This window comes from Lygodium microphyllum, chromosome 9, assembly GCF_053477565.2.
Source record: "Lygodium microphyllum isolate KBCC chromosome 9, Lygodium_microphyllum_v1.1.10, whole genome shotgun sequence".
In the NCBI taxonomy this organism is placed as follows: Eukaryota; Viridiplantae; Streptophyta; class Polypodiopsida; order Schizaeales; family Lygodiaceae; genus Lygodium; species Lygodium microphyllum.
Genome location: NC_141143.1, coordinates 135,521,625 through 135,537,284, shown reverse-complemented (window position 1 = coordinate 135,537,284; position 15,660 = coordinate 135,521,625).

Here is a 15,660-nt window from a genome sequence, read left to right as displayed (position 1 = left end):
AACTCACATGAATTACTTGTGAGAAAATATACAACAATATATCTAGAATAATCATCAATTATTACCATGAAATATTTTTCCCCGATGAGTGATGCCTGATTGATAGGACGACAAATGTCAAGTAGTCAAGTACTCCATAGAAGGATATAGAGATAGTTACAAAGATATGACTAGAGGTCAAAGAGATAGAGGATGCAAAACTATCCCTAGTGATAGAAAAAGTGCAGATATTGCTACTGCTAAAAGAAAAAGAAAATATGAAAGTGGGTGTTGCCTCATTCCCTAGCCAATTGGAGAAGGCTGTGGATCCTATCAAAGAGTATGACTTGGTCAAATACCTAGATACCCTTAAAACAAACCTAACATTCCAATAGTTGCTAATGCTATCTCCCAATTTTTTTCAAAAGAAATTTAAAAGTATATTGACAAGAAGGCATGGCTTATGGATTACTCCTACAACTACCTCTAAGTCCAATAAGATCCATAGCCTGTAAGAGAAGTGGATATGGCTAATGCCTTCCTAGATCTTGGTACCCCAAAGATTGGCATGTGGATTAAAGGTTGCTTTATTGCAAATGCATTGATTGATGGAGGTCCATAAATGAACATAATGAAGGATATGACAATGAAGGATCTTGGTTTGCAAGGTATGCAACCTACACAGTGGCTTATAAGGTTGATAGACTAAAGAAAAATTAGGACTTTGGACATTATTCCATATGTGAAAACAACCATGAAAGGAAGAGACTATTGGCTAACCTATCTAGTCATAAAACTAAATTTCTATGGGACCTCATATCCTTTGCTATTGGGAATACCATGGCTTTTTGAAGTAAGAGCATGAACGGATTGGTTCAAAGGAACCCTAACCCTAGGTAGAGGGCCCAATAAAGTGGTGTTAAAGTTGTATGGCTCCTAAAAAGGTATTGGATCCACCTCCATTGAAGTTTTAACATGATGCTCCAACAAAGTTACGGATGGCACATTGGGAGATGAAGAAGTTGTCAAATAGATCTCTCCCAAGAAAACAGAGGCATGGTCCCTAATAGTGGGCACTATAAGTCAACTTTTGAAAGAAGCAAAGTCCCTATCGATGGGTGAATACCTATTGCCTAAACTAGGGGTGACTTTTGGATTCACCTCTAATAGTGAGATATAGGCATGGATGTACTATTCTCCCTATTACATGGCCATAGCAGCAGAGACAGAGATAGAGAGAGACACAGGAGCAGAGCCAGAGACAAAAGAAAAAGCAAATGAAACAATAGAGACTCTACTTTTTTTGTATAGAGCCCCTACCAAGAGAAGTTGAGAGAGAAAGGATGAGATGTCCAAGACAAGGGTTTTGTGGATAAGTTCTTGGAGGACATGTTGAGATGCATGAGCAATTTGAAAGTGCCATAGAAGAGTCTTGAGGTGAGCTTGAGAGTGAGGTGCATTAGCAAGAGGTTTAAGAATTGAGTAACCAAGAGTGTAAAGCCTGCCTAATTTTGGACAAGTGATTTTGAGAGAAGGTGAAAGCAGCTAGAGGATATAGTGGTCCTTAAATAAGTGAGTAGTGAGAGAGGCTTAAGAAGTGAGTTCACTGATGCTAAGAAGATTCTTCTTGAGATTTGGAATATAATAAATGTGTACCTTAATAATGTGGTTGGATAGAAACTCCACTTTAATTGTATCATAACCTTTAGCTTTTTGGATATTGTTGTCCCCCATGGCTACATTGAGTGGAGTAGACATCTCCTTGAAATTCACCAACCATTCTTTATGGAAGGTCATATGATGAGTCCCCCATGTCTCTTGAGTAGATGAAGTGGAAAGAGTGTCCTCACAAATTGTTCTTACTTGTTTCTATTGATGAGAGGCTGAAGCTTGAGTTTATCAGTGGATGTTTGAGTGATGATAAAGGCTCTTCAAGATAGAGGCAAGGAGAAGAGAATAAACATATCTTGTAGTTCTTTAGAGATGACTAATCCAAATATTATGGTTTCATCCAACAGGGAATACCACTACTCTAAGAACTTAATGGCAACAAATTGATCTTCATGCATAATGGAAATGGCTAACTTTCTAAACATGGTCATTTGATATACAATATCTATGTGTTCATAAGTATTGTCGAAGAAATTCCAAACACCTTTTGTAGTGGGTGTTGTTCTTACTAGTTGCACTTGTCAATCTCCACAATGGATCGGAATCTCCATCCTTGAACCTACATCTCTTTGCATTCAACCTTCTTGCCCAGTCCTTCTTTTTAGGGCATTCTTCTTTGCCATTGATAATGTTCCAAAGGTTAGCTTGAGATAGGTAGAGTTCCATCCTCAACTTCCAAACTTGATAGTTATTGCCATGGAGTTTGTCTATCTTAATGTGGTGGTTGTAAGAGGTGATGGCATTGATGAGAGCCATTAGAATAATGAGAGTAAACGAAGATAAGTGGTTTGTGATTTTGGAAATAGTGGAGAAGATATGATGGGCTAGACAACTAGAACCAGTGCTCTAATACCATGTACTAAAAATGATAGACTAGATGATAAGAAGACACCATGTACAATGTATGAAAGGGAGGTAGAGAAATTATGAAAAGTAGAGTGAACTATAGTTGTTGATTTCACTGCTTATAGCTGTATATATACACGGTGAAATTATGAAAAGTAGAGTGAACTATAGTTGTTGATTTCACTGCTTATAGTGTATATATACACGGTACATTAAATGAGGTAGGTGAGCTCCTATTCTAAATATTTGAGATATTTACAATGAGGATCATTACGGGATCCTTTTCTCCACATGTTGCAAATCCTTATCTCTGAATATCTTATCCCACAATACTTTATTCTAATAGATTCTTTAAAAATACTCAAAAGTTGTCTATTTTCTAACAATCTCTACCTCAAATTTATAGTTATCTTTAAGGTGTGCGGCCCTTCTAGGCTTATGTATGGGGTCTTTTAAAAAATCTCAAAAGTTGTTTATTTTCTAATGGTCTCTGTAAGTTCGCAGGGGGGGGGGGGGGGGGGGGGGGGGGGGGGGGGGGAGGGGTGTTGTGCGGGGTTTTGGGAGAGCCAAAGCAAGAAGGGAAAAAATGGAGGAATGTGTGTGTGTGTGTGTGTGTGTGTGTGTGTGTGTGTGTGTGTGTGTGTGTGTGTGTGTGTGTGTGTGTGTGTGTGTGTGTGTGTGTGTGTGTGTGTGTGTGTGTGTGTGTGTGTGTGTGTGTGTGTGTGTGTGTGTGTGTGTGTGTGTGTGTGTGTGTGTGTGTGTGTGTGTGTGTGTGTGTGTGTGTGTGTGTGTGTGTGTGTGTGTGTGTGTGTGTGTGTGTGTGTGTGTGTGTGTGTGTGTGTGTGTGTGTGTGTGTGTGTGTGTGTGTGCGTGTGCGCGCGCGTGCATGTGCACGCACGTGTGTGTGTGTGCGCGCGCGCGTGCACGCATGTGTGTGTGTGTGTGTGCATGTGTGTGTGCGTGTGTATGCGTGCATGCGTGCGTACGTGTGCGTGCGTGTAGAGAGCGTGAGAGAGAGGGGAGGGACAAATGGAGAGGGTCTATCTTCCTCCACAAACCTCCACCCCCTCTAACCTCGCTCAGCTCCACCTACCCCACCCACTCCCATCTTTACATGCTATTTTTAGCTATCTCCCTTTATCCCCTACTCACCCCCTCTACATGCTCCCTCAACCACCCATCCACTACTACTTACTCCTTTGTCCTTGCCTATCTTATTAATACCCTCACCTACCTTTTGTTATCCTTACCTACCCCCCTTTATCCTCATATCTCTCCTTCTATCATCCACCTATCCCATCTATTCCCTCACTCAACCATCCAATCATTACAACCTACCCCCATTTACCTTCTCCTATTTTATTAATATCCTCACCTTTCTTTTTTTATCCTAGCCTACCCCTACCTTAAAGTGGATCCTTCTATACCCCTATCTACCCTTCTCTACCAACCTTCACCTCCTTGTAACTTCACTTACTCATGACTATACCCACCCTTCTACATCTCATTATTCTTAGCATCAGCCCAAACCCCCCCTCCCCCCCAAAAAAAAACCTATGCCTTGCCCATCTCTACACTCACATGTCTTTCCTTGTATTGTTTCCCACCCCTTGTTACCCTTGCCTATCTTTCCTTATATTGTTGCCCACCTTTCCTCACTTGTGCATGCTATTTATCCCCCACCTTGACCCTCCCACCTACATATGACTACCCTCATCTATCCCACTCTATGCCTCTTTTTATCTCTTGTCTATCCCTTGTTTCATATTCCCCTATATGATTGCCCACATTCACTATCCATACCTACCCTCCTCTACATGACTTCACCCTCATCTCCTCCTCATTATGCTCGTTTATCCCCTTATACGTCCCAACATTCTACTACCCCACACCTACCCTCCTCCATCCATCTCTACTCTCATCTACCACCATCTACTCTCTTGTACCTTTCTTTGCCTCTCTCTAACCCTATTACCTAACATATCCCCCTCCACCTATCCATCCTCACTATCTTATCTACATCCCACTATGTCCATTTATCCTTGTCTACCCCCTATCCCTCACCTACTCTAATTATGCTCACCTATCCCCACTATAGAATTTCCCACCTTTCACTACCTATGCTTACCCTCCTCTATCCAACTCTACCCTTGCTCATCCCCATATATGCTCTTGTATTGTTCTCTACCCCCTCTAATCCCATTACCCAAACCACCCTAGCCACCACCCTGCAACACTGCCTTCCATCCACCACCCTCCATCCTCTTGCCATTGTCCAACAACCATTCCCCCCCCCCCCCAATACCATTAGCACCACATGCTACCCTCCATCTCTCTTTGGGTGGTTGATCCGCTTGCAATTTCCCAAATTTTCTTGTTGAAATTTCTTGCCAAAATGGTATATCCCTATTAAGAGTTGGTCTAATCTCCTAATTGAGGCAATGATGAATGAATTTGGGGTGGAGATGGATGTTAAAGCATTTTTGGCATTGAATTGATCTAACGCTTGAGATTATGGGGGAGGGTTACTATTGTTGTGTTTGTAGTGCATAGCAATTTTTTTAAAAATAGGCATAACATATTAGTAATATACAAAAAATTATGTGAAAACGGGTTGGGGGAACACGATAGTAAACCAAACATAAATTTGGATCTAATTCTGCCAATAAATGTTCAATTAGCCCTTTATCGGACTTGAACTAATGTCTTATGCCTTACCATGGCATTACTCTACCCCACTAAGTTAAAAGGGCTTGTCGATATGCATTATTGAAATTGTAGAGTGGAAAACACTTGTAGCAAGACTATCTACTTCAATTAATTGAAGTAGATATGCATTCTTGAAATTGTAGAGTGGAAAACTCTTGTAGCAAGACTATCTACTTCAATTAATTGATTTTAATCTTTCATTGAAAAGCTCCCCCTAGTTCTTTTTTCTCCACTCTAAAACACAATTCAATTAAAATTCTTTGATTGAATATCGATAAGAATGTTTCACCAATTCTTCCAAGAGATATAACATTGTCTCCAATGCTATGAAGAAGATATGATAGAGGAAGCAACTAAGGGTCATTAAAAATATTGAAGAATTTTTGTGTTTTTCTTTTAATTTACAAGATGGAAACCTAAAAGAAGTACATAGATGTAACATGCCCGCCCCTCACATTGCAGGACACGTCTTAATAGCCCATCGAGAGATCAATCTAGAAGCCGCCGCCCGGCACTCCCAAGGAATGACATGGGGTTTTCCAACTATGGTCTCTCAAGTCTGCCTCACAACAGAACTTATCCTAGTAGTCGAGTCTTTCTAGCAGCCTTCTAGCATCGGTCAACAGCTGCTCCACTTTGCGTAGATACAACTGGACCCAAGCAGACTCATACCGCACTTGGTTCAAAGAGAATGGGAAACAAGAGGGAGGCATCGCTCGCCCTCTCTACCCGTAGGGCATAGTCCCATTTCAGTCCCCTAAAATGGTATGAATCAGGGTTTCAACTTACAAGTTCTAAGGTCCTTGTCTAACTAACATTCGCATCAAATAAATTCCATTGAGGAAAGCTCCCGACTAATCGAGACCACCCTGCCGTAGGATGGACCTGACGGTCACATCCACCACGCTTCCGTCAGGGGTTGTTTTAGTTATCTAATAACCTACCACATTATGTTTGACACATAAAAGTAGCTTCCTTAATTAACCCATTAATCACAGGTTCCTTTACGTAATTTAGGGCATAGACACGAAGACAAGATAACAAGATCAAACACATCCTTAACTTATCTTTAGATTAATGTTTGTCTCCCGCCCATATAAGAGAATTAAGTGTCCCTTTCTGCCTCCACAGAAAAATCCTTCCGTCTCCCACCAATAAAAACATGAAGGTTTATCCTACCAAGATTCTGCCTTGTAACTAGTATCAAGGCCTCGAGATCCCATCTCAAGTCATGTAGAACACTTGTGTAGGGTCCGGAGGCATTGAGATTTACGGCCAGAGCCCCCCTGGCACCCAAGCGTCCTCCTACGCCAAGTAATTTCCACAGAGAGACCTCTCGCGACGGGTTTGGTCCACATTCCTGGTACGGATTCATAACCCCCTTGGTCAGGGTTTGGCAGTTCGCGGGGGTAGCTAGCACCATCCTTCCTTAATTATCCCTTTAGGAAATCATCCACAACTGAAGCAACCAACCTAATAACATTTACTAGGGAAAACATCCCTTTTGTTCCCATGGCAATTTATCCTTACAGTTCCCGCCATGAAAATATAATCACTTGGATATTCATCCAAAACCACAGTCAATCCTTAAGTACCCTTTCGGGAACAATCAAGCTGAAACAACCAGCCTAACATCCTTTAACTAGGAAAACATCCTTTTTGTTCCCATGGCAATCAGTCATCACAGACCCGGCCATGAAATCATCAATCACAAAAACTTGGATTAGCATCCAAAACCACAACCATTCCTTATCCTTTAGGGAATCAATCAAAGCTAAAACAACTAGCCTAACATCCTTTAACTAGGAAAACATCCTTTTTGTTCCCATGGCAATCAATCATCACAAACCCGGCCATAAAATCATCAATCACAACAACTTGTATTAGCATCCAAAACCACAACCATTCCTTATCCTTTAGGGAATCAACCAAAGCTGAAACAACCAATCTAACATCATTTACTTAGAAAAAATGTCATTTTCCATATCAGCAATAACTTGCTCAATCCATCCTTTTTCCACAACTTACTCCCTCACATAAACTTATAACATGGCTTCCAAAATAAACCAGGCATCCCAAAGGCAGAAACCAAGCAATTGAGATAACAACCACTGTACTCTTCCCAAGATACGGTTTATTCTCTTTACTTACATCTAGAACATTACTTCAAGCATCCAAAGGCTATCATCCAAGTATTGGAACCAGCAGTCATTGTATTCCTTTTGAGAATACACCTTACTCCTCCTTGAGACGCACCATAAGAGTCTATGATGAGTGAACACTCTTGTTTACTCTCCCCCTTGGGAACTTTCCTCCCTTGGTAGGTATTCGGGTTAGATTTCTCTAGGACTTAGAGGCTTTGTCTTCGCTCAACTTGTCAATGCAAGACAAGTTTGTATTTTTCCCAGAATACATTGTAGCTACCCATAGGATAATTCAATTGTCCTTGTTTTGGATTGGAAGTAGTGCCTCCTCTCATGGTCTAGGGTCTTGACAAGTTTATTTACCCATGCACCTCACAAGGTGAAGCCTAGTTAGATCGAGTACCTTGGTATTCCATACTTAGCAACCTTTAACATACGCTAGCTAGGAGGTAGATTTATTTCATGACTTGGCTCCCTAGGTACAGTTTTCAATTATTCATGGCAGTTTCTCTAAGCTTCTTGTTACGAATTGCAACAGTTCCCATCAATGTTCATTCCTTTGTTGGAAGAAGAGACATCACTCTACTTTTGAGAATCAACGAGGACATTAGGTCCCAATACCTTTCTCTACAAGATCATTGGTGTTTAACTTAACACAATTTAAGATTAAACTATATGCAATGTGAGGTAATGAAACCTTCCCTTCATTTTAGTTTTATCTAAATGTTATGATTCCAGCATATCTCCTTTGAATGCAAGACATCCACAATACTTCCATGATTACCTCGTGAGTAAAACCTATTATCTCATGTGTGCGAAAAACCATGCAAAATCCATCATAATTTTATAAAAGAACTTAGTTTAGTGCCATGGGACTGGGGTGTTAATTCCCACTTGAGCTTCTGTTGGCTCTCGTAGCTCCCGCATCTCTCATGACTCTCAAGCTTTCTCTCTTCGTCTCCTTCTCTCTCTCTCTCTCTCTCTCCTTCTTCTTCTTCTCTTCTTCTCTTCTTCTCCTTCTCTCTCTTCTCTCCCTCTTCTCTCTCTCTTCTCTCTCTTCTCTCTCTCTTCTCTCTCTTCTCTCTTCTTCTCCTTCTTCTTCTTCTCTTCTTCTCCTTCTCTCTCCTCTCCCTCTCCCTCTCTTCTCTCTTCTTTCTCTCCCTTCCTCTTCTTCTTCTTCTTCTTCTTCTTCTTCTTCTTCTTCTTCTTCTTCTTCTTCTTCTCTTCCTCTTCTTCCCCTCCTTTCTCCTTCTCTCTCTCCCTCTTCTTCTCCTTCTCTCTCTTCTCTCCCTCTCCCTCTCTTCTCTCTTCTTTCTCTCCCTTCCTCTTCTTCTTCTTCTTCTTCTTCTTCTCTTCTCTCTTCCTCTTCTTCCCCTCCTTTCTCCTTCTCTCTCTCCCTCTTCTTCTCCTTCTTTCTCTCCCTTCCTCTTCTTCTTTTTCTTCTTCTCTTTTTCTTCTTGTCCTTCTCTCTCTCCCTCTTCTTCTTCTTCTTCTTTCCTTCTCCTTCTCTGTCTCTCCTCTTCTTCTTCTTCTCCTTCTCTCTCTCTCCCTCTTCTTCTTCTTCTCCTTCTCCTTCTCTCTCTCTCTCTCTCTCTCTCTCTCTCCCTCTTCTTCTTCTTTTCTTCTCTTCTCCTCTTCTCCTTTCTCTCTCTCCCTCTTCTTCTTCTTCTCCTCTCTCTCTCTCCCTCTTCTTCTTCTTTTCTTCTCTTCTCCTCTTCTCCTTTCTCTCTCTCCCTCTTCTTCTTCTTCTCCTCTCTCTCTCTCCCTTCTGTGTGTGTGTGTGTGTGTGTGTGTGTGTGTGTGTGTGTGTCACAGCCAGGGGGGCGCTGTACTCCAGCCCACGGTACTATTGCTGCCGCAAACGCAGAGGGGGGGGTGCTACAAGCTAGGTGAAGAAGAGGGAGGGGCTACCTTTTAAGGTGGGGGGAGAGGTGGCTTAGGGGGGGGAGATGGAGCCTCTTGCCATCTGGGGGGGCTACATGCCCCCCTTTCTCTCAGTTCACTCCCTCTCTCTCTCTCTCCCCAACGTGCTATCGACGGGGAGAGAGAGGGATAAAAAAATTCAAAAAAAATTAAAATTTAAAAAGGGGGGGTGGTTTGCATGGGGAAGGCATGGGGGCACATGGGGGATGTTACATCCTCTCCCCCTTAGAGGAATCGAGATGTCCTCATCTCAAGAGAAATTGGGAAAGACAAGCACTAATGGGGCTTATGACCTGTGGGTTAAGACCCACCATGCATCCGCTATGCTACTCTTAATATTTCAAGTAGTGCACTCATATTATTTGAATCGACCATAGGTACAAGAGTAGGATTTATTCTCAACCGTGTTACATGTCGATTAAGCTTCTAGGAATTTTAGTCCTCCTAATAAGGTTTAGTGGGTTCTAGATCTTCGTCTTCATCTGATCCGCCTATATATCCATAGACTACTATTGTGTAGCTTCGTTTTCTTAGAGGCTCAATGTCTTATGGACTTAGATCAGGGCAGTTTGCTTGGATATGTCCTAGCTCATTACAATGGAAGCATTGACGGTAGGGACATCTCCTACGTATGTGTCCTATCTCTCCGCACGTATGGCATCTCTTATTGTGATCTCCATAATCATCTTTGCTGCAATTGCCCAATTTAAGTTCTTGGATGATTGGAGTCGCTCGGAGTAATGCGTCTTGCAAGTCTATTGGGCGCATTGATTCCAATCGAGTGTTTATGGGTGGATTCAACCCAACACAGAATTTTGACACATGTTGTGTCATATCCATTGGGGGTGCATACTTTAGGAGTGAAAGAAACTTTGAATAATATGCTTCAAGGGATAATCCTAGCTGCTTCAAGTCATAGAATCCATTCATCTTTTGTGTGTGGTAGGCAGGTGGTAGATACCTCCCTCGCACAGCTTCCTTAAGCTTATCCCAAGTGATTGTCCCCTTTGAGATCGCTTGGTCTCTGCATCACTGTTTCCACCAAAGTCTCGCTTTGCTTGTAAGCTGAAGTTTGGCGAGCATGGCTTGGTTAGCAAGTGCAGTTCCTGTTGCCTCAAAATAGTCCTGCATGGACTCAATCCACATCTCGGCGTCGACTTGAATAGTCCTTCCCTTGCCATCAAATCAATCATGTATCATTATGAAGTTTCGCTCTGATACCAACTGTAACGTGCCTGCCCCTCCAATTGCGGGACGCGTCTTAGTAGCCCATCGAGAGATCAATCTAGAAGACGCCACCCAACACTCCCAAGGAATGACATGAGGTTTGCCAACTAGGGTCTCTCGAGTCTGCCTCGCAACGGAACTTATCCGGCCGTTTCCACTAGGATCAACCTAAAGTTTGAGTTCCTAGCAGTCGAGTCTTTCTAACAGCCTTCTAGCATCGGTCGATAGTCGCTCCACTTTGCGTAGATACAACTAGACCCAAGCAGACTCATATCGTACTTGGTTCAAAGAGAATGGAAAACGAGAGGGAGGCATCACTCGACCTCTCTGCCCATAGGGCATAGTCCCATTCCGATCCCCTAAAACGGTATGAATCAGGGTTTCAACTTACAAGTTCTAAGGTCCTTGTCTAACTAACATTTGCATCAAATAAATTCCATTGAGGAAAGCTCCCGGCTAATCGAGACCACCCTACTGTAGGATGGACCCGACAGCCACATCCACCACGCTTCCCTCGGGGGTTGTTTTAGTTATCTAATTACCTACCACATTATGTTTGACACATAAAAGCAGCTTCCTTAATTAACCCGTTAATCATAGGTTCCTTTATGTAATTTAGGGCACAGACACGAAGACAAGATAACAAGATCAAATACTTCCTTAACTTATCTTCAGATTAATGTTTGTCTCCCGCCTATACAGGAGAATTAAGTGTCCCTTTCTGCCTCCGTAGAAAAATCCTTCCGTCTCCCGGCAATAAAAACCCGAAGGTTTATCCTTCCAAGATTCTGCCTTGTAACTAGTATCAAGGCCTTGAGATCCCATCTCGAGTCACGTAGAACACTTGTGTAGGGTTCGGAGGCATTGAGATTTATGGCCAGAGCCCCCCTAGCACCCAAGCATGCTCCTACACCAAGTAATTTCCATGGAGAGACCTCTCACGGCGGGTTCGGTCCACATTCTCGGCACAGATTCATAACCCCCTTGGTAAGGGTTTGGCGGTTCGCAGGGGTAGCTAGCCCCATCCTTCCTTAATTATCCCTTTAGGAAATCATCCACAACTGAAGCAATCAACCTAATAATATTTATTGGGGAAAACATCCATTTGTTCCCATGGCAATTTATCCTTACAGTTCCCGCCATGAAAATATAATCACTTGGATATTCATCCAAAACCACAGCCAATCCTTAAGTATCCTTTTGGGAACAATCAAGCTGAAACAACCAGCCTAACATCCTTTAACTAGGAAAACATCCTTTTTGTTCCCATGGCAATCAATCATCATAGACCCGGCCATGAAATCATCAATCACAACAACTTGGATTAGCATCCAAAACCACAACCATTCCTTATCCTTTAGGGAATTAACCAAAGCTGAAACAACCAGTCTAACATCATTTACTTAGAAAAAATGTCCTTTTCCATATCAGCAATAACTTGCTCAATCCATCCTTTTTCCACAACTTACTCCCTCACATAAACTTATAACATGGCTTCCACAATAAATCAGGCATCCCAAAGGCAGAAACCAAGCAATTGAGGTAACAACCATTGTACTCTTCCCAAGATACACTTTATTCTCTTTACTTACATCTAGAACATTACTTCGAGCATCCAAAGGCTATCATCCAAGCATTGGAACCAATAGTCATTGTATTCCTTTTGAGAATACAGTTTACTCCTCCTTGAGATGCACCATAAGAGTCTATGATGAGTGAACACTCTTGTTTACTCTCCCCCTTGGGAACTTTCCTCCCTTGGTAGGTATTCGGGTTAGATTTCTCTAGGACTTAGAGGCTTTGTCTCCACTCAACTTGTCAATGCAAGACAAGTTTGTATTTTTCCCAGAATACATTGTAGCTACCCATAGGATAATTCAATTGTCCTTGTTTTGGATTGGAAGTAGTGCCTCCTCTCATGGTCTAGGGTCTTGACAAGTTTATTTACCTATGCACCTCACAAGGTGAAGCCTAGTTAGATCGAGTACCTTGGTATTCCATACTTAGCAACCTTTAACATACGCTAGCTAGGAGGTAGATTTATTTCATGACTTGGCTCCCTAGGTACGGTTTTCAATGATGCATGGCAGTTTCTCTAAGCTTCTTGTTACAAATTGCAATAGTTCCCATCAACGTTTATTCCTTTGTTGCAAGAAGAGACATCAATCTACTTTTGAGAATCAACGAGGACATTAGGTCCCAATACCTTTCTCTACAAGATTATTGGTGTTTAACTTAACACAATTTAAGATTAAACTATATGCAATGTGAGGTAATGAAACCTTCCCTTCATTTTAGTTTTATCTAAATGTTATGATTCCAGCATATCTCCTTTGAATGCAAGACATCCACAATACTTCCGTGATTACCTCGTGAGTAAAACCTATTATTTCATGTGTGCGGAAAACCATGCAAAATCCATCATAATTTTATAAAAGAACCTGGTTTAGTGCCATGGGACTAGGGTGTTAATTCCCACTTGAGCTTCTGTCGGCTCTCGCAGCTCCCGCATCTCTCATGACTCTCAAGCTCTCTCTTCATCTCCTTCTCTCTCTCTCTCTCTTCGTCTTCTTCTTCTTCTCTTCTTCTCGTCTTCTCCTTCTCTCTCTTCTCTCCCTCTTCTCTCTTCTTCTTCTTCTTCTTCTTCTTCTTCTTCTTCTCCTTCTCTCTCTTCTCTCCCTCTCCCTCTCTTCTCTCTTCTTTCTCTCCCTTCCTCTTCTTCTTCTTCTTCTTTTTATTCTCTTCTCTCTTCCTCTTCTTCCCCTCCTTTCTCCTTCTCTCTCTCCCTCTTCTTCTCCTTCTCTCTCTTCTCTCCCTCTCCCTCTCTTCTCTCTTCTCTCTCCCTTCCTCTTCTTCTTCTTCTTCTTCTTTCCTTCTCCTTCTCTCTCTCTCCTCCTCCTCTTCTCCTTCTCCTTCTCTCTCTCCCTCTTCTTCTTCTTCTTCTCCTTCTCCTTCTCTCTCTCTCCCTCTTCTTCTTCTTTTCTTCTCTTCTCCTCTTCTCCTTTCTCTCTCCCCCTCTTCTTCTTCTTCTTCTTCTTCTCTTCTTTCCTTTCTCTCTCTCCCTCTTCTTCTCCTTCTCCTTCTCTCTCTCTCTCCCTCTTCTTCTTCTTTTCTTCTATTCTCCTCTTCTCCTTTCTCTCTCTCCCTCTTCTTCTTCTTCTTCTTCTCTTCTTTCCTTTCTCTCTCTCCCTCTTCTTCTTCTTCTTCTTCTCTTCTTTCCTTTCTCTCTCTCCCCCTCTTCTTCTTCTTCTTCTTCTTCTCTTCTTTCCTTTCTCTCTCTCCCTCTTCTTCTTCTTCTTCTTCTTCTTCTATTCTCCTCTCTCTCTCTCTCTCTCTCTCTCTCTCTCTCTCTCTCTCTCTCTCTCTCTCTCTCTCTCTCTCTCTCTCTCTCTCTCTCTCTCTCTCTCTCTCTCTCTCTCTCTCTCTCTCAGCCAGGGGCGCTGAAATTACGAGGGGGGCGCGATGTACTCCAGCCCAGGAGGGGGCGCTGTTGCTGCCACAGACGTAGGGGGGGTGCAACAAGCCAGGTGAAGAAGAGGGAGGGGCTACCTTTTAAGGTGGGGGGAGAGGTGGCTTATGGGGGAGGGGAGATGGCACCTCTCGCCATCTGGGGGGGCTGCATGCCCCCCTTCTCTCACTTCATTCCCTCTCTATCTCTCACCGACATGTTGTCGGCGGAGAGAGAGAGGGATAAAAAAATTCAAAAATTTTTAAAATTTTTAAAAGGGGGGGTGGTTTGCATGGGGAAGGCACGCGGGCACATGGGGGATGTTACAATAGAAGGGTTTTGATTTAAAAGGATTTTTTGATTGTTTCTTGAAATTCTTAAGAAATAGGGCTTTAGCTCAGTAAATCGATAGAGAAAAAGATTTGGATTGAAGGGATTAGGGTCATATTGGACTATTTCAAAGATGAATGAACATATTACTTTGCAAATATAGAATTTGAACTTGTAACCTCAAGATTATGAGATTGAGTCTAAGGTGAGAGAGGTTCCCCTTGGGAAAGAAGAAATTATAGTTTCATGAAATCTAGATAAAGTAGCAACATGACTTGATTATTGTGATGGAAACAAAGAGACAATGTGTTAGCCACTTACATCCACATTGGGTAAGAAATGGATGTCTATTAGGGATCTAGGTTATATGGTACAATGTGCAAAAGGAGATGAGGAATGGTAATCTTTTGTTTCATCTCTTTGATGCCATATTCATATGGATGTTTATTAGGGATCTAGGTTATATGGTACAAAGTGCAAAAGGACATGAGTGCTAAGCTTTTGTTTTGTCTTTTTGATGTCATGTCAACAACCTTGGAACAAAGGTAATTTGCCAAGTTATGTGGTTAATGAGAAGGCAAGCCTAATGAATGCAGCTTTTGGGGGTCCAAATTCTTACATGTGTGATCATTACTAAGGCATAAGCTAGGAGCCAAGTGCATGATTTTACATCCTCAAAGGAAAGATCGTTGAGTTTTCTTTGAAGCTTGAGATTGTTCAAAAATTTTAAGTGCTCATTACTATTGAAGGATTGAATGGCATACATGATTAAAAGGGCATCCATTATAGACAAGGATACAATTTCAAACCTTTAAAATGCCCTTGTGTTAAAGGTGTCAATCATGCTTGAAGTACTAAAGAGTTAATCTTTTATAGAACCACACCTTGATACTTGAACTTATGGGAGTTAAAGCTACTAATTCACCTATTGAACTACACAATGATTATCCTTCCATGTCATTTTGCCTCTTTCCATGCTTTGAGAGAAGTTCTACATAAAATAATGTTTGGACCTTGGCATGAAGTAAAAACTAGCCACAACTTAGACATCTCAACTATTTGTTTGTTTTGGAGTTAACTATCCTCCCATTTTGGCTATTCTAGCAATATCATGGATTTTAAAATCTAAATATCTGCAAATAGGATAAGTTACCAAAATCTCAATTTAATAATGAGCATGTAACTTCACCCACATAACTCTTCATATGGTGATTTGTGAGCTCATATGGCAACATTTCTCATCTCCTTAAAGAAATCTAGAACTTTTTCAAGAGAAAGTCTAAGGAGTTTCATCTTAGCTTTACTTGAAATGCACGAAATACTATATTCATCTCAACTTAGTTTCAAGAAGCACTCTAGAAAAGTCCAACTTATTAGGTTTTG